Genomic DNA, 24,228 nt, shown 5'->3' with positions numbered 1-24,228 from the left:
TCTCTCTCTCTCTCTCTCTCTCTCTCTCTCTCTCTATCTATCTATCTATCTATCTATATATATATATATATATATATATATATTTCAGAGCAAATATATATTCATAGAACACACACATATATGTGTATATATATATTCAGAAATCCTGCCTGGTTTTGTTCTGCAATGCCATTTGCTGAAACAGTTTATTCATTAACAAATGGTAATAAAAACATATTCACAGCATACAAATGGGAATGACACATCAAATGAAATTAAGAAATTTGGGAAAAAAATGAAAGTAGAAATTATTATATTAAGTGAGATATTCAGAGTTAGAAAAGCAAATACCACATGTTCTCTTTCATATGCATACCCTAGTTCTATTTTTTTTATTTAAGGGAATTTACATTCTCTTGAAAGAGGAAATGAAGCTTTAAGCAATAGGAATTAGTATCATGAAAAATTTGACTTGCAAGCTGGAAGGAGATTGTTGGGGTAGAAATGCACGGAGGAAGGGGACTTGGAAAAGTAGTTGGGAAGATATAGTAATGAATACACAAAAGGGTTCAAAAGAATCAAATGAAAGTAATCAATTTGTGTGTTAATAAAAATACTAAAATAAAAGTTTAAAATGATTCTCTTTATAAACAAACATATCTGCTTTGTCTATTATCAAAAAAATAACTTTTGTCTTCTATGAAAATATTTTTCCTCAGTTCTTAAATTGTTCAGAATTCTTGTACAAAAAACATTTGATATTTTTCTGACTTTTTCAAAGTACCCAATATTGCAAACAGCATTGTGGAGTTTTTGGGATAATGACAGAGAAGGTGAGACCCTATTTGTGTCAACTTTCCAGAGACAATCCCTACCTTAGGAATTTTGGGAGTTGATAAGTAGAGACAGATAATACTACAGTTAAATTGAATGTTAAGTTAAATGAACTTAACAATTGAATGTTATTTAGTTGCCTAATGCTGTCTTGAATTTACTTATTACATTATTTAATAAATTATTTACTTCCATTTTATCTATATGGTAGAAATAATTCATGACACTATTGAATATTCCTAACTACAAACCCAGTTGATTTGGGACTAAATAGGTTGAAATGATCATAGTAAAGGACTTAGTCCATAAACTGTTGCTCTGGCAATGAACTTGAGGCTGGGAAAGTTATAAACAAAAAAGTTGTATTTAACTCACAGGTTTAGTGATTCATGAGCATGGCCCCAGCACGGACTCAGCTTCTTCTCGGCATTCATAAAGAAAGGAGCAAGAGAGACAGGTAGAAGACAATAAACTGATGTGAGATATCTTTTTGTTCTCAATTAGGCCAGAGTAACAAGAGTTAATTTGCTCCTTCTAAAGTAATATCCACACACTGAAAATGTGTTAATTTGTAAAAGTTCCAATCAGTTTTATATACTTCTTTGTGCCTGTCAACAACAATGTCTATTGTAACAAGCCTGAGCATGCACTTTGGTAGAGACATGCCCTAGATAATTCACAACAGTGACCATACACAATTTACATAAAGTAGAACAGCAAACCAGTATAAATCAGGACCATACCTACTGTTTTGTTAAATCTTCATAAGTGTTAATGAGAAAAATGTTGATAATATTCATTAAATATAAAATTGTGTTATGTCTGTAGAGAATACATTAAAAGTAATATGAAAATGATGAAAGTGAGTGTTATTGTGCTGACGTTATTAAGACTTCATTGCTATTTAGGTGCATGGTTGACAATAACATACACGTTCACCATGCATTTGCATTTCACAAGTTTGTTTTACTCATCAATGTTCATGAAGGTGCCAAGCATCAGTCATACCAGGATCATAGTTTCAAATATTCAAACTTTACAGAATGGAAAGTAGTTCATGATAGTCATTTTGCTTCACTTTTTTTATAATAAAGTTGATGGTACAGATAAGTGGAAAGTTTAAGGTAGATATAATTTTGTTGATTCAGTTCATTGGAAGCAATATAAATTGTTTAATACTCATTAGAAATATATGCATAAATGGGAAAGAAGTGAAGAAGGAACGGGAAAAAAGGAAGAAGCAGAAAGATGAGGAGAAGATACCATTAAAAAATACAAATAAATAGAAATATCAAACTCATGGTAAAATAAAGGTCTTTGCCAAAAGATGTGGATAATGAGTTTCTATCATGAAAAGAAGGAAAAATAAAATAATTAGCATGATTGCAAATACTTTTTAATAGCACTGCCTTATATTGGGAGAATTTGTGGCTCATTTCTATAACTAAATTTTTCTTTTCTTAATTTTGTTTAATTTTAATCATTTATGTGTGTGTGTGTGTGTGTGTGTGAGTGTGTGTGTGTTGTTTTGTACATATGAGGACAGATGCCTATGGATGCCAGAAGTGCTAGATCCTTCTGGATCTAGAGATACCGATGTTTGTCACACTCCTTATGAGAGTACTGGGATCAGAAATTAGGTTCTGTTGAACAGTGCAAGCTCTTAACCCCTAAGGCATCTCTCATTTCTATATTTACCACTCATCTACAATAAAGGGAAGGGAAAGTGAAGGCCAAAATCAACTTTGGATCTAATGGAGTGCATATAAACTAAACAATGTAGATGGAAGGGAGATTAAGAGCCACATTTAGGGTCTTGTATGAACTTAGGATTTGATGATGGGTCAGTAATTGGACTTGTCTTTTCATCCCACGCACAACAGAAAGCAAGGGTTAGATTTGCTTAAAGTTTCCTATTTAAATGGAAAACTGTGGAGTCTCATATATCATTGAGATTACCAACTAACATTTAAAAGAGAGACTGTCAGGAGTGAGGCGAAAATAAATTGAGGACAGGAAAAGAATAGAAAAAAGGAGAGTGCCATGTCATGGAGGGAGGAAGTACGTGAGGGAGGATGGAATGAAAGATACAGCCTATAAAAACTACACCTGTTCTAAGACTCTGATATTATATTGCATCCTAGAACTTCTGTTCTGTTTTTTCCTCCATTGTCCCAAGCTTTTGTAGTTTCTCAGATCAGAAAAAAAATAAAAATATCTCAAATATACTCCTTGAAATTGGAATAAACATTCAGATCATATTTAATCTATTATCAAAATGATAGTACAGCAGATTGGCATTTGAATATTTGGTCAACACGGAATCAATAATTGGTGAGATGATCACAAGATAATTAAATTACGTCCTTAACTATAAAAGTCTTAGCTAATTACCTATGTTTGCATCTCAACATTACAGTGGGTGTATTTATATATGATAAATATATTTTTGTCTTACTTCCTACAAAAATCTAACAGTTTAGTTTTTAAGAATTTTACTACTGTGACCCCTTTATAAATTTGTAATGACCTTTTATAAATTTGTAAGATAAACCAGGCTATACGATAAGATGTTTCTTGGAAGAATATATAAGATGCAAAATCATGAAAAACACTTATACTTTAATTCATGCATAATTGAGTTAGAAACTATATGTATTATCATTTCTAGAATTTAAAAAGTCTGTAAAGTATTTTTACAGCATCCTAGTGCAGCATTGAATGCTCTTTGGAGCTCTACACAAGCAAGCAGGGACCGGCAAATTTTGAACTGCTGTGAGCTGCTGAAATCCAGAAGATGGTGCTGTTTCCATTTCTACTGCAGTTTGCAACTGCAGAGAAACAATTCATTTCCATCTCGGCCACTGATGGTGGTGAATTATTGAGCTTACCTTCGCAATAGGAACAGTTAATGCGGCTTTGCTCTTGAGGATTTCACATTTACAAATAATTTGCATAACATTTCCACACACCGGGTATGAGAAAATGTACTGCTTCACAAGCAATCTCACATTAATGGATGCTGATCAGTTGCAACAATCCTAGTTATCTTTTGTAAGGAAGTACTCTCAAATGTGAAAACGCATATTAGATAAAAGACCTATTTAATTTTCTGGTTACTTATACGGCTATTAAAATGCAACATGCAGACCATTAAAGTGGTGATGATCCTTATTTAATGGAATGTGAATTTATTCTTCCAAACGCTGAGCAGTTTTATGGTGACATGATAATTATGTACTAGCCAGGCACAATAGAGTCAGCCAGTTAACACAGATAAATGGCGTATGTGATATCTACAAAATATCAAGCCAATTCCACTTCATCCAAACTTTAATAATGAATCCTTTACACAATCTTACAAGTGTCTATGGTGTTGCTGAAAAGAGGAATATGTTTTGAAAAGTCCCTTATGAACCAAACATACCCTTTTAGTGAGTGCTCAGTGCTAGCCTCTGCTGGCATTATCATATTGTCTCTCAAACGCAAACAAAATAAAGATGGCAAATATAATTTTTCCCACATGTTTACCAACAAATCAATGAATAGTAAAAGATGAAAATAAATCTAAAATTGTGTATACATATTTTAGCACAGGTCATAATTTTGGTGGTTTAATATTAAACTAGCATTATAACACTGAGGACTAAACTTTTCTTTGTCCTAATATCTGTTTTTATTGAAACCAAGAGTATAAGTGTCTGTATAAACTATGACTTTTAATTTATATGATAATTTAAATAAATTGTGCTTCCATGGTATGTTTAAAATACAGCATGAACACATTAAGTTACCAAGCAAATGAGAAATCTGAGAGAAGAGTCACAGGACTATTATTTGCATGTGTCTTTGGTAGGAGAGGGGAGCATGGGATGAGGATGCCCAAATGAAGGGATGGAAAACAGTTCATCATATTGTCCCTCATTTGCTAAACAAAATGTTTGAACCATAGTTCATTACTCATGTTGCTTTTTAAAAGGTGAAAATTATCCCCTGGAATTCCAGTACCGAGACTTCAAACATAGAACAACAGATTGTCTATCAAAATCATTTGAGGGTAGTGTTGTGTTGCTGTTGTATCTTTTTAAATATATTTCCTGGGGCTGGCTAAAAACAGAATTGCTTAATTAAATCCTGTCGGAAGAGGCTTGGGACTACATTTTTACAAACTTTTTTTTTTTTTTAGAAACTTATAAGAATAGCAAAAGTTCAGTCCTTAGCCAGAACTTAAACTGGGAAATTGTCAACACATGGAGGCACAGAGAAATAAATGATGATAGATACTCCAGTCTTAATAAACAAAGGATAACATAATGATGTTAGCAAACAAAGTTTATTAAATAAACCAGGAAAGGACACAGCAGATATAGAGATATGATTTCTTTTAAACTTACATAGCCCAGGCTTTTGGTGGGAGATACCCTCTCCCCAAACGACAATTTTTTCCCCCGAGCTACAAGAACTTAATTCAATAATTAGTTACCTCATTTCATTTTCCTACATCCCTTTCCCAAAAGTACTTCTAACACTTATTTGCCTGCAGCCAAAATCTAAGGAGGATCATTGCAGCTGCTTCTTCAGATGAGTGCAATTTAGGGAAATAGTCAGTATGTCTGGAAATATAATTGTGTGCCTTGTGTTTTTTGATAAGGTCTTTGGTGAACCAATTTGAAGTTTCAATGCCTTTTCTAGAAGGTAAAAATGAAAAGAGAATATATATATATATATATATATATATTTGAATGTGAGACTCTCAAAAGAAATTGTTCAACTGAGCATTATAATATCATTATAGATGTTTAAAATTACTTACATAAAAAATCACCTGAACCTTTTTATGATGTCAATGTTTTCTTAATACATGATAGGCCTCCCTGCAATTTCTGCATAAATTTTCATAATATGAGTTACTCACAATTTCTTAAGCAAACACCAATCTACTTCCTAGATTATAGCTGATAAAACACATACAAAAACCCAGGAAAAAGTTGTACTATTTATTTCAGTATTTGATGAACAATTGGTGATATAAGGGCACCCCATTTTTACTTTGCATCGTTTGCATAGAAAGGGAGTAAGACTATGCACAGAGATTTTAGATACTAGATTATCTGAAACAAGTAACATATGTACTAAATATACATTTTGGAATCCATGAACAGAATCTACACTTACGAAGTTGTATGAGGACAAGTAGTCTAGAGAAAAGACAAAAATAGGATTTGAATCAATTTTTTTATTTCCTTTTAATCTCTTATGAACGTGTTTACAAAATATATGACTTGATGATATACAGTATATATTTGTAACCAATTGATCTTCTGCAAGTGTTGGCTGTGTGAGAATTGTCTGTAATCTGTCAATCATGTTTTAAATAAATGCTGATTGGCCAGGCAGAAAGTATAGGCAGGAAAACCAGACAGAAAGTAGAAATGATGTAATGAGAACAAGAGAATTCTGGGAAGGAGGAAGTTGATTCCTCCCACTCCTGCCCAGATCACCAAAGCAGCAGGATGTGATCTGCCTCACTGAAAAAGGTACTGATCCACATGGCTAACATAAGTCAAAAAAATGGCTTAATCAAGATGTGAGATTTAACCAGTGAGAGGCTAGAGCTAATGGGCCAGTCAGCTTATAATTTATGGAGACTTATGTATGATTTTCTTTGGGGCTAAAGAGTTGTGGGGTACCAGGCAAGACAGAAACCCAAACAAACAGGTCTGGCCCCCCTCCATGTTACAGTTGGCACCTCCTTCTCCCTCTCAGCCTTCAATAGTAAAGTAGCAGCGACTAGACAGGTTATATATCGTGGAATTTTAATTCTCACACAACTGTATTAAAATTAAAATACAGTTAAACTTAGGGTGTAGCCTGATTGGATGAGTGTAGAGAATTACAATAAAGTGGTCCCATACTTGCTCAGAATGGAGTGAGAGACAGTGCACAGTTTTACATCTGTTTTCATGGTACTCAAGGCCACGTCCAAAGTGGTCCAGCATCTCAAAGGCTATTGGCTCAGAGAGCTCCCACAGCATTTCCCTTTTTTTTTGTCTGAATGAGAGAGTTTCAAACCCAATACAAAACTATATACAATAAGAACAGATACTGAGTATAAAAACTAGAATTATAACCAGCATAAACAATATTATGCTAAATGTTTCAATAATTATCCTGTCTTAAGGTGTCTAAGACATAAAGTAAAGTAACTACAACTCTCTAGTCTTTATCCCCATTGAAGACCTGAGAAGGGAAATAATATTACTTGAGTAAACAGAAAGTGCAATCAAGCAACTTCCAAACTGTACAACAAATGACAGAGACAATTGGCTACCTGGCTAATCACTCAAAGTTTTGTTTACAAAATTGGAGCAAGCAACTTTGGCTAAGGCCTACAGTAACAACTGATAGACCATTTTCAGGAAAATGGCAGCAAAAATTTTTAAACTGTCTTATCCTGTCTTGGCAAGATTTGGCAGTCTTTTTTCTTGTATCCTACTTGTCCAGTCCAGATATCGTACATTTTGTCAGTGATTGAGGCAAGGGCAGTTCTTTGCTAAAAGGCCAGATTTGTCAAGAAGAAAACAAGCTCCATGGAGAGTATCTTTAGTGCCCAATTCTCTCAGGTATAGATCAGTGCTGCCTGGAGCAATCATGTCTCACGTCAATGAAACCCTAAGTTATTTAAATGGCATGTTCTACAGTTATTTGAAGTGGTTGAAGATTATCTATCTGTGCAGAATACAATCTCTATGTATCTAAAGAACCTCATTAATCTAACTATAAATATGACAAACATGGGTGACTATTGACCTATAATTCTTAATACTATTATATAGCTTAAAGACTAAGGGTTCATATGAGAACATTAGACAATCATTAAACATCTGTGCAATAAATGAAGACAATGACTTCAAAATCTAAACAATGTATAAGTATCTTGATCAGAGTTAGAAAAGTATAGTGCAACATGATAAATATATGCTAAAATTGTATTAATATACAAAATGGCTTAAGAAGAGGTAGAAACATGCATGCATACAATATGACAAAGGAACTTTGCATAGGTACACAAATATTGTAAACAGAAATAGGAATACATTCAATATAACAATTATAATTTGAATTTGTATCAAGATACAAAAATCTATACCAATGTAAATAGCTCAAAAGTATTTACTCTATTAGTCATTATTATTATTAGTGTGAGCAAGCTCACACTAATCTACCTATTATCCCATTCAATTTCCTTTCTTTTTCTTTTTTTACAAAAGAGATCCCTGAGCTTATATAATTTAGTATCTGACAGGCCATTGGCTAAAGGAGTTCCCAGAATACATGAGGTAGCTTTTATTGTTTTTATTTTAAGTTTTATTTATGTCCTTCTATGCTGGCAACGAGTAAGTCAACTGTGTTGCCTTTTTAACAGGGATTAAATCCCATTTATAATGCCTCCCTCTCATAATCTAATTATTTCCAAATAAAAGACCCTGGGCAATAGATATCAACATATGAATACTGGGAAGGCCAAGAACATTTATTGTAACAGCTAACATCTGCTTTCAGTTTGTAAACTATTTCATTTTTCTTTTTCCATTCTCACTATTGATATTATGATAAAGCCACAACAAATGTTATTCATTTTTCTTTTAATATAAATGCCAAAATGAAGACAAACATTAACATGAAGAATTTGAAAAAAAATGTAATGGCAATGATAAACAAGCAATGCTTCTTTCTTCTCCCCAGAGTCTGTCTGTGATTTAAAGTGAGACGATGACCTATAGGAAGTCCTACAATGTACCTTTTGATCAGAATGGTCCTGCTTTTGATATGTTTTACTTGTTTTTACTTCTAGGTAATGCTATGATGGAAGAGTTCGTTTCAACATTACAAAAATATGAAAAACTTTTGCTCTAAGGCAATATCACAAATGGAACATCACAACCCAATTCAAGTGCTTTTTTCAGCAATGTAAAAAATATTTCTGAACACTGGCCTTTCTTTTTTACTGCTTGCCTTATCTTTTCTTTTCAATTATTCATAGCCTCCTAAGGACCACTTTCAGTAGAAAATAGTATCAATGGGAGGTAAAGACAGCAAGGCATGTATTTTTGAATGGATTGTGGAGAATATCTATTTAGAAATTTAAATGTATATGATCAACATAGAAGATAAAGGTACCTGTTCAATATCACTGTTACCCACAGTGTTCTGCATCAGCCTATTTTAACCTTTTGATGTTCTTCCTAGGGCATTTATGTTTCTTTCTCTTTTATTTCTTTTTATGATGAATTTGCTTTTACATTATGAAATTTGACATGAAGTTAAAGGATTTATTTTTTAATGTTTTACTTTGTATTATATGTAGCAATATTTTGAAGAGAATTAGGACACGTATAGTCTCTGTTACTGTTTGACTGTCCTTTATAAAAGCTGCCCTGCTCTTTCTCTTACATCTAAAAATATTTAGGGCATTCCAACTCTTGAACCCGACTTTTTAATGACATTTTTATTTATTTTTATTTTCATGGTCTGCTCTTTCAAAGTTCTAAGTTTAAATATTCATCTATAAATTAGCTTAAAGACAAAAATGAACGAAGGTAGTTCACCAAATAAAAATAAACTTGTACAACTGTTGCTTAGAATTTGGTCATGTCACATATTTTAGATATATGTAAATATATATAAATAAAAGAAATTTGTCTTGAAATATGTGTAACTATGGCTTATAGGCAAGTCTTTTTAAATTTCACATGTATTCATATATTTCTAATTCATGATAGTATCAATCAAATTTTTCTCTGTAAAGAAAATTTTAATTTTAAGTCAAAATGTTGAAAGAGTTGGTAGAAAACAGCATATTTTAAGGTTGACTGAATAAATGCAATGCCTCTAAGTATTTTAAATACATTTACAAGCAAAATGCAACACCTTTTTAATGATAAAAGTCTTGTGATGACTAGGGATACAAGACACAATCCTCAGCATAATGAAGACAATTTAAAGGAAACTGGTAGGCAACATGATCCTAAACTGAAAGAAACTCAAAGAATTTCCACTAAAATCAGGAAGGACAATGTTGCCAACTCTCTCCATACCTATTCAATACAGTACTCCAAATTCTAGCTACAGCAATAAAACGAAGAGGGAGATCAAGGAAATGCAAATAGAAGATGAATTCAAAGTATCCTTGTTCTTGGATGGTATTAATTTATATATAAAAGACCCTAAAGAAATGATCAAGAAAACCTCTATAGCTAATAAACTGTCACCAAAATAGTAGGAAATAAATAATCTTGAAATATTATTACATATGACAAACAAATACATTTGATAATCGGCAATCTTCAATTTTCTCCAAAAATTGTATATTGGGATCATTTTTCACAAGTGAAAGTTTTGCATAATGAAATGTTAAGACTCAGATAAAACAAGTGAGGATGACATCAGAAAATGGAAAGATCTCCCATGCCCACAGATTGGTAGAGTTAAGAAGTCTTTTTTTTTTAATTAATTAATTTATTTATTTATTTTTGGTTTTTCGAGACAGGGTTTCTCTGTGGTTTTGGAGCCTGTCCTGGAACTACCTCTTGTAGACCAGGCTGGTCTCGAACTCACAAAGATCCACCTGCCTCTGCCTCCCAAGTGCTGGGATTAAAGGCGTGTGCCACCACTGCCTGGCAAGAAGTCTTATAAGAAGTCTACTGACTCAATACAATACCCATCAAAATCCCAGTGTAATTCGTCATATAAATAAAAAGTAATCATATACACAACTCAGAGTGCCTAAAGCAATCCTGAATAATAAAAGAACTGCTGGAAGTATAGACAACCCCAATATCAATTTGTACCACAAGATTAGTACTATTTGAATGAAAATAGCATTGTATTGGCTTAAAACTAGACACATTGATCTATGGAAAAGAATTAAGGACCCAGACATCACACCACTGATAAAATTCCTGGGAATCTCTCATTGTCAATATAACAAGTCAATCAAACTGAATTAATAAAGCCAGGTTTAAGCTGAGCAAAGCACCCCTGGGTGACCCTAAGAAGGGTATGAGAGGAATCACATGGCAATATGGCTACCTGTCTTAAGTAGTCTATAGGCATCGTCTTGAGTAAAACCAAGGTGGGGTGGAGTTTTGGCAGGGTTTCTCGTGGGCACAGTTTGAAGAAAGCAACTCCATCAGAGGGGCTGCCTCTTGTTGCATTGAGTGTGGTGAGAACAGCTCCAGGTGAGATGCTGCTCAGGGTCCTAAAGGTGGCTGTGTGGAATGGGACTCCAAGTTGGAGATTCTAAACATCACTTTTGGAGTATATATGGACGCAGGTAAGGCTTCACCTAAACATCCATATTCCTAAGGACAACTGGTGTTTTTACATACATACATACATACATACATACATACATACATAAATAAATAAGCAAGCCAAAATTAAGGAGCAGTGAAAAAAAAAACCAATATCTCAAAAAATAATGGTTCTGGTCAAACTAAGTATCTGCAAGTAGAAGAATAAATACAGGTCCATATATCTCCCCTTGCATAAAACTACACTGCAATGAATGGAGGGCCTTGATATAGGACCAGATTCCCTGAACACAGTATAAAAGAAAAGAGCAAATAAACTTGAAATCATTAGGATGTACATGAACTTTCTGAACAGGACCCTGTTACCACAAGCATTAATGCTACCAACAAATAGTATATTGGGCCTCGTGGAGCTAAAAAACAAAGGACATCATAATTTTATCAAAGCAGCCACCTATAGAGTGTAGAAAAAAATCTTTATACTGTACATCTGTGATGGATGAAGGTCATTGGTTAATTATAATAAAGAAACTGCTTGGCTGGCCCTGATAGGTTAAAACATAGGTGGGAGGAGTAAACAGAACAGAATGCTGGGAGGAAGAGGAAGTGAGCTCAGAGAGACACCATCCTCCCCTCTCCCAGGCAGACACACGTGATGAAGCTCCGACCCAGGATGGACATAGGCTAGAATCTTCCCAGTAAGTGCACCTTGGGGTGCTACACACCTGATTGGAAATGGGCTAGTCCAGGTGCGAGAGTTAGCTGAGAAGAGGCTAGATAAAAATGGGTCAAGCAGTGTTTAAATGAATACAATTTGTGTGTTGTTATTTCGGGACATAAGCTAGCAGGCGGCCCGCAGTGCTGAGGATGCAGCCCCACTGCTCCTATTACTACACATCTGGCAGAAAGTTTCTATCAAGAATATACAAGAATAAAATAACTGGACAATAAGAAAAAATAACGTGCCGGCAGTGGTGGCACACACCTTTAATCCCACATTCAGGAGGCAGACATAGGCAGAACTCTGTGATTTAAGACCAGCCTGATCTGGTTCAGGACAGCCAGTGTTTCACAGAGAAGCCTTGTCTTGAAAAATTAAAAAAGAAAAATTAATAGTAATAATAAAACTTAACAAATTCAATTTTAAATTAGAGTATAACTCATTGGTTTCTGAGAGTGGACATTGTGGTATCATGTCTCAGTATGTCCTGGGCACCTTGGGAAAAGGAGTATATGTTGTCTATGTTTCTTCCTGGGAAGGAATTTATTAACATCAAATGATATTTAAGCCGGGCGATGGTGGCGCACGCCTTTAATCCCAGCACTCGGGAGGCAGAGGCAGGTGGATCTCTGTGAGTTCGAGACCAGCCTGGTTTGCAGAGCTAGTTCCAGGACAGGCTCCAAAGCCACAGAGAAACCCTGTCTCGAAAAAAAAAAAAAGATATTTAATTACTGGAGCCTTTGGTAATAGATTTGTAAACTTTATGAATGTGCATATCCAATTGATTTTATAAAACAAAAAATTTAAATATTAATGTGATTATGTCAAATAACATATAGTAATAAACAAGTGTTCTCAAAAGGTGAAACACAAGTGGCTGAGAAACAATTGAAATATTCAATATTCTTAATCATCAGGGAGTTGGATATTAAAAATGCTTGGATGTTTTATCATTTTTCAGTGAGAATGGTTGAAATTATATGAGGTAGAGGTAGGAGTACAAGCAAGTACACTCACAGTGGAAATTATTATAGTAGCTTCTCAAAAAGCTGAAACATAACATATCATAACATCCAGCCATATGACACTTTCACTCTTGGTCTGTTCATAAGTTAGAAACAGTTTAAAGTAGTATAAATTTATTTTAGCCAATGATTCCATATGTAAGAATATGCAATAATATATCAAGAATTCATATGGAGTAGAATTTCGATTCGTACTCCAAGAGATATTTTAAATTTTCAGTTTTGTTATGTACATTTCTTACTAAAGAATCCTTGTTTGCTTTGATGATTGTCATGTAGGAACCATAAAGTGAGAGTTCTAGATAAGACATTCATTTCTAGCTCAAGTTTTTAAAAATGACAATATTATTGGTGAATCAATCTGCCTTAGCCTGGTACTACTATATTTGTTATAGTTATGCCCTAGTCAGAGGTGTGTGACTATACTAGATTATAGACAAAGTCTGATCCTATGGATTCAATAATTTGCTTTGCCCTGTGCTGGGCCAAAATGCTAAATCTTGGAGATTTCCCAGTCACTTTTTAACCAATAATCCTACGACCCCTAGTGACTTTGTCATGGTCTTTAAGAAATAGATTTAGTGTGTTCAAACCATTTGCAATTTAAATAAGAAAAGATACAAGAAAAGTCCATTTTTATAAATCACAATACACACTTTTACAAAACAAACAAAGAAACCTACAAGAAAATAGGATAAGGTTTTGGTTTTGGTTTGGGGTGTTTGTTTGTTTGTTGTTCTTTAAAGTTTATTCAACACAAGATAATAACCGACTTCATGAGATAGCTGACCATGTCCATTACCAAAACAGCCTCTAAACTGGAATTCAGTCATGGACCAGTTCCAGTTTAGACTTACTTGTCGGCACCAGGGGTCTGAGCTCTCCATCTGTTGGCATCTCTTTCATATGCTACTCTCTTATGAATGTTGCAGGTCTCTCACACTCTGGATCTTTAAAATGCCTATCAATGTGTCTCTTTTCTAAAGCATCAGAAAGAAATGCCTCTCTTCTTCATCCCTGCTGTAGTAGAGGAACTAAAGGATTTTAATTTATACCACAGAACCTTGCTATTTCTAAGAATAAAGGCAGTTAAAACATCTATCAATTAGGGGCCGTTACTACCCACAAAAGGGTTAGCAAGCTTTTGGTCCAAACTAAGACATTTACAGTACAATAAATGTATTCTGGGAAATACTTGAAAGATCTAGATTTCAGGCCAAAGAGCTGTCTAGATATTGGCTATATGTCAAAGCTTTCTTTGTTGGGATTGACAAACTGTCACTAATGTTTCTGTGGCTTAGAACTATGGGAATGACCATTTGTCACGTGTAGCAACAGCTACATGCTGAGGAGAGAAAGAGGTGTTTATTATTTTAAAATAATATTGTTTTCAAAAACAATTCTTATTTCTATCTTGCAACAATGTGATATAATCAAAGTATAAAATTTCCTCTTATTGTTCAGTCTTAAACAACTTAAATATTGACATTGTCAATCATGAACAATTTCAAAATGGTTATAAAGAAAACAATTGATTCAGAATACTAAATTAGAAATTTATTTCAGCCAAATACATCTTGATTTTCATCTTGATTTTCTCCAACATATCTAGCTCCAAGGGAAAAAATATTTTTGAATGTTGTCTGTCTGACCCCAAACTGTTAATATATCATATAAATAAAAAGAAGAAAGAAGATGAAGAAGGATAAACAGGGAATAGGAAAAGGAGAAAATATAGGAGAGTAAAAGGAGATAAAAATTCTCAAAATTGAATAGTATAAAATCTAGCAGGTCAATCATAAAAAGTAATAATTTAAGCACTGCAGAAACATGTGTAACTCATGCTTTTCCTTTGGCTCCTTTTCTAGTTTATTTGTTTGTTTTGCCCTATTCCAATTTAGTTATTTTACTTCACTTTATTTTATTTTATTATTATTCTTTGGATGACGGTTTCTAATTAGGGGCAAAAAGAGTATAGATTCCAATGGGAGGGGAAGTGTGGAGGATCTGGGAGGAATTGGAGGAACAGAAAATATAGTAACACCTACATGAAAAAAAAATCTGTTTTCAATTAATAAAGGAAAGAAAAGGGAAGGCGGAAGAAGGGCTTACCAGTGTTTTTCTTGCTGACCTAACATGATGACTAGTTCATTTAAAATTGAGCAAGAGAGAGAAAAGAAAATTACAGCTCACATTCTATGCAGCATACAAATATCAATAGTATACAAAAATAAGGTAAAAAGAAAACAAATGTCTAGCCAGATCAATGAAAACATAAACAAACAAACAAACAAATAAATAAATAAGGGAAAAAAAAACCTATGTGTTGGCTTCAAAAGTTTTCCATTACAAAATTGAAGCCGCCATCCAAGTCACCGCTGGAACTTCATTTACTCATCAATAACCCACAACTAATCTAAAAAATGCCAGCTCTTGTTTTATTCTCCATAATCAGCCAAACTGGGTATTTGAAGAATAAGATAAAACCAAATAACTCTCAGCTTGTCCAATTACAAAATTAAAGTAGTAAATTTATTCACTCTTCTGAGAAAGAGGAATTGAGTTAAACGATAGTGAGTCAGAGAACTGCCAGAAGCCTGCATTTTATGATCGCTTGCGTACGAATTCATTCTGATAAGAGCTTTTTTCACTAATTTATTAATAAATTATATCTCAAAATGCTTTTTAGGTAAGTTTTAATTATTTTGTTCCTATGTCTTCAAAATTTTTAAGTTCATTGTGATCTTATTAATATACTAGCAAGTCTTAAAAGTATTGCCTTTAGTCACATACACAAATTCATTCATATAGGGCACAGACATGTTCACACAAATGCATGTGATGACTGTGAACACACATGCCCACATACACACACATGCATGAATATGCAAAGACACATATTCACACCTCAGCACACTTATAGACACACATGCACACAGTATGATTATATTACTCTGTCCACTTGTAACTTCCTTTTCACATGAAACAAAATATTCCATGCAAGATCTGTCTTTTCTGGTGTACTTATTTTCACTCATGATCTTCTCAATAAAACTGCCTAATAGGCCTATTTATATTAAAGAAAACGGAACATTTATTTATAGGCTATCAATTACTTTGATTCATGAAATATAAATGTCAAACTCCATATATTTTTCTCCTGACCTAAATGAATTAGTCAACATTGACACCACTTCTATGATAACGACATCTGTTTTTAATGGATGCTGAATTAGCAGTTTTTCTCTTTTGCTTCTCCTCAAATTACTTGAGGTGTGTCTTCTTAAATGTCTTTGTTCAGCTTATCATGTATTACAAATTTCTTTATTTTTTATTTTTTCTTTCTTATATACTTTTCTTTTTTCTTTCTTCCTTTTTTTTGTTTGTTTGTTTATCGAGACAGGGTTTCTCTGTGTTGCTTTGGAGCCTATCCTTCCTGGAACTAGCTCTTGTAGACCAGGCTAATTTCAAACTACTTCTACCTCCCAGGAGCTTGAATTAAAGGCGTGGGCTACCACCACTCAGCCTCTGAATTTCTTTCTTTTGGAATGCCCTAGGAACATCCTTTATAACTCTGGCATACATCTGTGCTCCCTTTCTGTTTTTACCAACTTCGGTTTCAAAACTGAAAAATTACTTTTCTGGGAAGGTTTTAAAATTTTTTCTTGACCTTTCATTATTATCCAACAACAACAACTTTTTTTTTCTTAGTTTTGCCAGAAATGGAATGGGAGAGGGCTGTACACTACAGGACATCATCTGCTTCATCTTTTTATCTCTAACAATTACCTTCATTGTTACAGTCCCCATTTATTTGTGTCCCTATATTCTTCTGTGTACCTCATAAGGAAATTTATATTGGCTTTAGAGAGCATCTTAATTAAATTAGTCCACTCAGATAGCATCATAGTAAAACACAGAAGCATACACTCTACAGCCCTTATAATGTAAGAGTCTAAGATCACTACTCTGGTACTGATAATGATAGCTACTTTGTAAGTAGCAGTAACCAAACTTCAGTATCTTCTCCTAAGGGCAAACCAGCTCCATATGTCCTCTTGTGCTCTGTCATAATCATATTTAGAAAGACCCTGACCTATGATCTAATCACTTCCCAAAGATCTTATCTTTGAATAAAATTATAATGTGGAATATGAGTTACAGTATGCAAAGTTTTAGAGAAATGCAGTCATTCCAATTTTAAGAAAAAATCTATGATGATAATTTCATCAAAAGGTGCTAAAAATATCTGCAAATATACTTTGAACAAAAAAGAAAATAGTTGTTATTTCAAAAAAGTGTATTTTTGGAGAAAATATGTCATCCCACAAAGACCAAGGAGGATGAACCCATTTTTTTTATCAGATATGTTTCCTGAGATATATATGTAATTGTACAAACACAAAATGATAGATTGTAGATGGCTTAATAAATACTTGCATAGATGATATCATAAACATGGATATATGTCATTAATATTCATTATATGAGTAAACAATGTAAAGGGTTATTAAATGAAATAACTTTACTTATGTATAGATATACTAAATTTAACAAATATAATTTTTTGAAAATAATTACAGTTTACTTTTTATTGAGGTTCATAGTTGAAGTCTACTTTTTAGAAACTTATTACCATTAATATTTTGTCAGTACTTAATATAGGTAAATCGTACAGTATTTTATTTTCCATTAATTTTATGCATGTATATTTATATAGATCTTTGTATTATGTAAGATGGTAAAAAAGAACAAAAGTTTTCCAAAGTTTAAAATGTTAAGAATCATTTTTTAAACCTTTTCTCTTTTCTCTAAAGTAAATTCTGCAATATAGATGAATTTGAATTTCACTGTGAATATATAGGAGATTTTTTAATATTCACCTTGACTCCAGGCATTATTGACTTTTTAAATACTTTCTGCATTGTGATTCCAATTTAAGCATTTTAAAACTAGAAATTAAAAATAGTAAATATGTGTTTTTATAGCAGAACATAACTCATTGATGGTTGTCATATCAAATATTCATTGTCATATCAAATCTGCACAGACTGTCAGTTCTGTTCCTGGAGAGCCCTGACCACAGTATTTTAGGATCTGAGAGAGATAATAAAAGTAATCAAAGTACTATAGAGAATGTCAGATATTGTGTTTTTACTTTAATTTTGAGAAAGTTAGAAGAATAAAATGTACAAAATGGTTTTTACAGTTTTCTTGAACTTGAAGCAGTTACAACACTCAGACATTTACGTATGAACAGAAAAGAAAATTCATTCCGGATTTACATTTATATGACAATAGAATAAGCCAAAAAAGGGGACATGTTCTGGAGCAAACAGTTGGACAAGGGCTTTTTCCATAATACAGAGCATTAACAATTATTTTAAGTTGTTGCTTTTTACTTTGTGATGTACTCAAATTTTCTGGATAATGTTTAAGGTCTAGTGACATGATTCTCTTAAGTTTGAAAATATAGACAGCAAATATAAATAGCTGACGAGTGACTGGGACAGAAAGTAATGATGGAATTGTGGTATGTTAAAGGGAATGAAGACAGAGTTGGATGAAGGGATGTTAGTTTGAAAGAAATCACTTTTGTATGAGAGATAACAGTGCATTACTTAGTGTTATCACTCTTGTGGTGCATACTTTATATTTTATTTTATTTTTATATTAAAATTTCAAAATGAAAAGCCCAGAGCCAATTATATCTAATCACAATGGATATGAAGTAACATTTATTAACCTCCCACATACATGAGATTAATAACCCTGCAAATTTAATAACTGACTAATAACTCAGTATAACAGTTATGATGTACAGTCATACAGAGCTTTCCATTGTAATGGAATAGCTTTAAATTCATTTCAATGGGCTATTTACTACAGAGTTAAAAACTGTAGCAATGAATTTGATCTTATAAATTTTTCATTGTACTTTAAAAGAGTATTTCAACATGATTAGAGTTGAATAAACTGATAAATGAAAGAATTTCTCCACCAACACTAAATTTCCTAATTATACTCAAGTACTTTTGAGGTCTCTAATCACTGTGTACTCTTTTGTAATCATAGTATAATTAGCCCAGTTAAAAGATGTTTCCAAAATTATTAATATTGAATAAAAAACTTGTTATTATAAAACATGAGATTCTCCCTTAAAAATATTTATGTTTGTAGGTTGTTACTTAGACATCATTAAAATCCACATTGCAGGTGGGTAAATGTTCTTTGGAAAGAAAGAGAGAATTTAGCTATTTGTTAAATCTCTAAATTTTCTAATGAGGAATGAGTCATATCTAAAAGAAATTAATTTAAACAGATGGTAGTTCTTGGCTAGGTCAAGTGAATTTGCTGCAAACTCGGTTCCATAGTTTAATGTAGGCCTCATATTTAGTTTGGATTGATTCTTATTTTTGACATAATATAAAGTAGAAGTCTCTTCTACAGGTGAACTTGCAGTGTTTTCTCATTTCATATTGAATAAGTTATCCTTTCTCCATTATATGTTTTTTCTATTTTATATGTTTATATATTGAGAATCATGTGATTATAAACACATAGGATTACATGTACTTTCTATATACCCCTCCATTCTGTCACATTCTCCTATGTTTGTTTTCATAACAATACCATGCTGGTTTGAATATTAAACTGACATTAGTTGGGAGACAAGCAATTTCAATAGCGCTGGGCTATTCAGATCAAAAAATTAAGAAAGAAGGAAAATTGTACAGCATCCAAAAAGACTACGTGGTGAGATGACAGATAGAAAGAGAAGCTATAGGAAGGTCAAATTCTGTCATCAGCAGGAGGAGCTGTGCAGGTGGGGGTAGCATGAGATTATAGGAAATTTTCCTTCAGATTCAGAACTCAAAAATAGAACTCTGAGCAAATTGCTGTGAAATTTTCTCACACTGGCTAAGAGATTTTGAAGTCTCATTGATGGCTAACAGTTAATGGTTTCTGCAACTTTCAAGATTTCTGAAAGACTGTTATTGAAAACATGGTAACAATGAGATCTGGGAAAATACACAAAAATGGACTACTCCAAAGGAACATAAAGTACAGTGACTCACTCTGTAACAAAGAGGCTTATGAAAAGGAATGTAACAAAGAAGAACTGCAATCATCAAGTGAACAAGTTGGGTGATTTTATAGTCCTTTACTTTTCTTCTTCCTATTCAAGCAGACTGTTAAATACATGGTCGTGTTGGCAAGAATGGAGGTGATGCTTCAGCTCAGACATAGACACGTACTCAGATATGTCCTCATGGTCTGGTTAAAGCAACAGAGGAGTATCAAACAATTCTTAGCACTCCACTACTTCTTAGCACTGCATGTATGATTATGAAGGGTAGTTTGAAGCCGCAAAACAATCCCACAGCAGTTAAGAATTATGGATAATAAAAAAGGTTATTTATTTGAGAAGAAAAATTTACAGATCACCATCCCAAACAACAAATCTCTCATCACAAACAGAAAACAGAGAGTCTAGCAGTCAGAACGGGAGCTGGAAGCAAGAGAGAGTGCACAGTTCCCACTGCTTTATAAACTATACGAGACCATGCCCAAGTAGGCTGGTGTCTTAAAGGCTCTTGGCTGAAGGAACAGAATGTGCTCCTGCTGCACCTCCCCTTTTTGTTTAAATAAGAGAGTTCCAAATCCAATACAAAACTCTATACACTAGGAACAGATATCAAGTATAATTAGAATTACATCCAGAATAAACAATATTAAGCAAGGAACATATGTTAAATGTTTTAATAAACATTCTATCCTATGGAGTCTAAGTCTTGTATATGAAATGGATTGGCTAGATCATAAGAGTACAGTAACTACATCTGTCTAATCTTCAACCACATCAAAGGGCTGAGAAGGGAGATAAGTAAATATTAAGGACAAGTCTGGAAATGAGGTTAACACTCATTAAACATGCACTTAAAATGGTCTTTGAAAATAGCACGTATGTCCATGATGTATATTGATCATATATATATATATATATATATATACATATATATATATATATATATATATATCATTTTCCTCCCTATACTCTCTTTAGAGCTTGAAACACACCACCCTCCCGATGTCATATTCTCCTTATTTATTTGTTCATTTATTTATTTATTTTGACCCATTGAATACAAATATTCTGCTCGTATGGGTGTGAATTATCCACTGAGGTCACCTTCAGGTTTTTAACAGAAAGTATCGTTTTCTTCTGCCTGCGGCAAGATGATCCAACTAGTAAAGATGCCTATTGCCGAGCCGATCAATCTTTGTTGCCGAGGACTCACGTGGTAAAGGGAAAGAATTGACTCAGACACGTTTTCACCTCACTTCCATACAAGCACCATGGGCATGTGCCTGTCCACAAACACTCCAGTTCACATGGACTCAATAAATGAAAATAAAACGTAAAACGTTAAAAAGATTATTTGGCAGGCTTAAAGGTAATTTTTACTTTAAAGGATATTGATGTTTAGCCATGAAAAATGGTTTAATTTCTTGGAGATGCCAATTTCTTTGCCGTCCAAGAGTAATTCGATGTTTATGGCCCTTATGCAGTATCATTTTCTGGTGGGCATTGTATTAAAAGGATTCACACATTTTCAATGTCCCTTTGACAAAAAATTTCAGAATGAGAGGGAAATTGTTATCAAGATAATCTTCATTTATACTGTTTTTTTCACAAAATATTTTTATAACTTGGTTTGCTTTATTTATTTAATTTACCAACTCCAAGAATTTTAATACTTTTCTTTCAAGCCAATATTTAAAGAAGTAATATAATAAGCATATAAAAATTTTATGTAATTTTATAAATTTTCTAAAATGTTGATTTTTTACTCTTCAGTCTAGTTAGATAATACATCTGAAGAAAATTTACAAATTGAAGATAAAATGATATATGGAGAGATAGACATATATCACTTTTTTCTAAATATATTGTCATTAGATATAGGCCAAAGTAATGTAGATATACATATATTTTCCTTTGCTATCTATTCAATTTACTGCATGTATCTGATTTAAAACATTATGTAAAGACTTATCAGTAAAAAATAACTTTCATTCAAAAAATAAAGAAACCAACATGTAGTTGAAAATTTCATAAAATGTAGAAATAGGAATTCATAATTGTTTTAACTTTATTTATTTTGTACGTGTTGCTCATGTAGAATATTAATATAACTAAGTACTATAACATCACAGAAAGAGGTATTTGCTCTGTACGTTATGTCCAAGTATTTTTATCTTTAGTTTGCTGTTTTTTTTAGAAGGTCCTATGCCTGAATCTGTTCAGGGTATCTTGGTTTGGCTCCATTGAATTCCCTTTTATATCCCTTTATCTCATATAGCTGGCAGAATTCTGGGAACAAAATTCACTAGCTGTGTGCATAAAGGAGTCTTGTTGGCCATCATGATGCCAGGATGAGTTAGTCACAGGAAAGGGCTTCTTTAGAGCTGATATATAATAAAATTAATGGGCCAGGATCTTGAGGTCTAAAACTTATGAACTAGCAAACAGCACGCCTTTGATAAGTCTACATACACCTATGTAGATGCATCATTGTGTCTCAAAAGATATAACTGTGGTCCATTACCCAGTTAACTCGAGATCTGCCTATGCCTAATGATCAGTAGTTGACTAGATTCTAGGATTTCATTCATTTTAGCCTCTGTGCATGAGGCAGTGTCTGGCCCACAATTTTGCTAAATGATCTTTCCATTAATTAAACTGCCTGTAAAGTAAACTCACAGGTGTCTTTCAAGTCAAATAGAAATATTCCCTTTGGAATCATTGTTGAGTGATTTTCTGGATTACTTCATTAGCAGAAACTCCAAAATTATAGAAAAATTTCTGTAGTACAAAATACTAAAATTAACTTTCTTCTAAGAAAAACAAACTGCTGTAATATTAAGACTTTCGAGTTAGTAAAATATTTTTTTATGTCTTTTTTTTAATTTATTTTTATTCTTAATTTTTTTTTTATTAAGAAAGAAAAAAAAATTTTCCGCCTCCTCCCAGCCTCCCACTCCTCCCACTCTCTCCCCCCAACTTCCCCCCCTCCTAACCTCCCCCCTTCTCTCCCCCTCCCTCTCGAGTCTGAATGAAACAGAGGTTAACTATTCTTCTGAATTTTTTCGCAGGTTTGTAGAGGTAAAGCAAAATTGCAAATGCACACAGGAAATTCATTTTCATCTTCAAAATTACTATCTCATTTTATAAATTTAATCACAAATGCTAAAATATTTGACTGTGTGAAGCATACTTATTCTGTGTCATACAATTTTAGAAACATAGTGTTGAGTGGATAATTTGTTTCTTGGTTTTTCAAGACAGGGTTTCTCTATAGCTTTGGAGCCTGTCCTAGAACTAGCTCTTGAAGACCAGGCTGGCCTCTAACTCACAGAAATCCACCTGCCTTTGTCTCCTGAGTGCTGGGATTAAATGCGTGCGCCACCACCTCCCGGCTAAGTGGATAATTTCTAAAGCAGAAATTCATTGTTTCACAGTGAGTGAGAAAGTAGAAATGTTCAAGATAAACGTTCTAGAAACTTTTCTTCTGAGGCTTGTGTTGTTTCACACCAACATAGCAAAAAGCAAAAACAAAGGCTAACCAAATGTCATGTGAATTGTCTTTTATCAAAAAGCTTCTTACCCAGAGTCAATGCCACACGACCTAACCAAATGCTAGCAGCTATTTTTTTCAGTGATATCACATTGGCAATGATTGAATTTAAGAGAGCTGTCATTCAAAACAAAGAAAATACCATAGAGGCATACACTTTTCGTAGCAGTAAATGCAGTGAGCAGTGTAACACCTGGAAGGTGTTAGTAAATGTCTAAAAATGTCATGACTGTTGGATTTCAAACAAATACATACATTGTGGATCAGGATATCTGGTATTAATGCACTAAGTATCTCTGAAAGATCTGCATTTGACCTCTTGATTACCCTTTCAAAATAACTTCCTTGTCTTGTATCAAAATTACTATAAATTTCTGAAAGTTCACAAGTTAAGTACTTCATTGCCCTATAGCTGTTATCTTTTCAATCAGATGAGCTTTATGCTGTAAGAACTACACTTGATCATATAATTTCTCCTCCATTAACCTGCATATTCAAAATGCTCTCAAATGTTACACATGGAAGTGAGCTAGCAAGCATAGCACTAATACTCAAAATGGATTACTTTAAAAAAAAATCAGCCCCAATCATCCCGTTGCCCCAAGTTCTCCCCATCCTACCCTTCTCACTTTTTTCTCCCCATCTCCCCTTACCCCCCTCCCACCCCACCCTGAAGATCCCGATTTTTTGCCTGGCAATCTTGTCTACTT

This window comes from Microtus ochrogaster, chromosome 19, assembly GCF_000317375.1.
Source record: "Microtus ochrogaster isolate Prairie Vole_2 chromosome 19, MicOch1.0, whole genome shotgun sequence".
Classification (NCBI taxonomy): Eukaryota; Metazoa; Chordata; class Mammalia; order Rodentia; family Cricetidae; genus Microtus; species Microtus ochrogaster.
The sequence above is the reverse complement of the archived record's forward strand: the minus strand, read 5'-3'. Positions refer to the sequence as shown.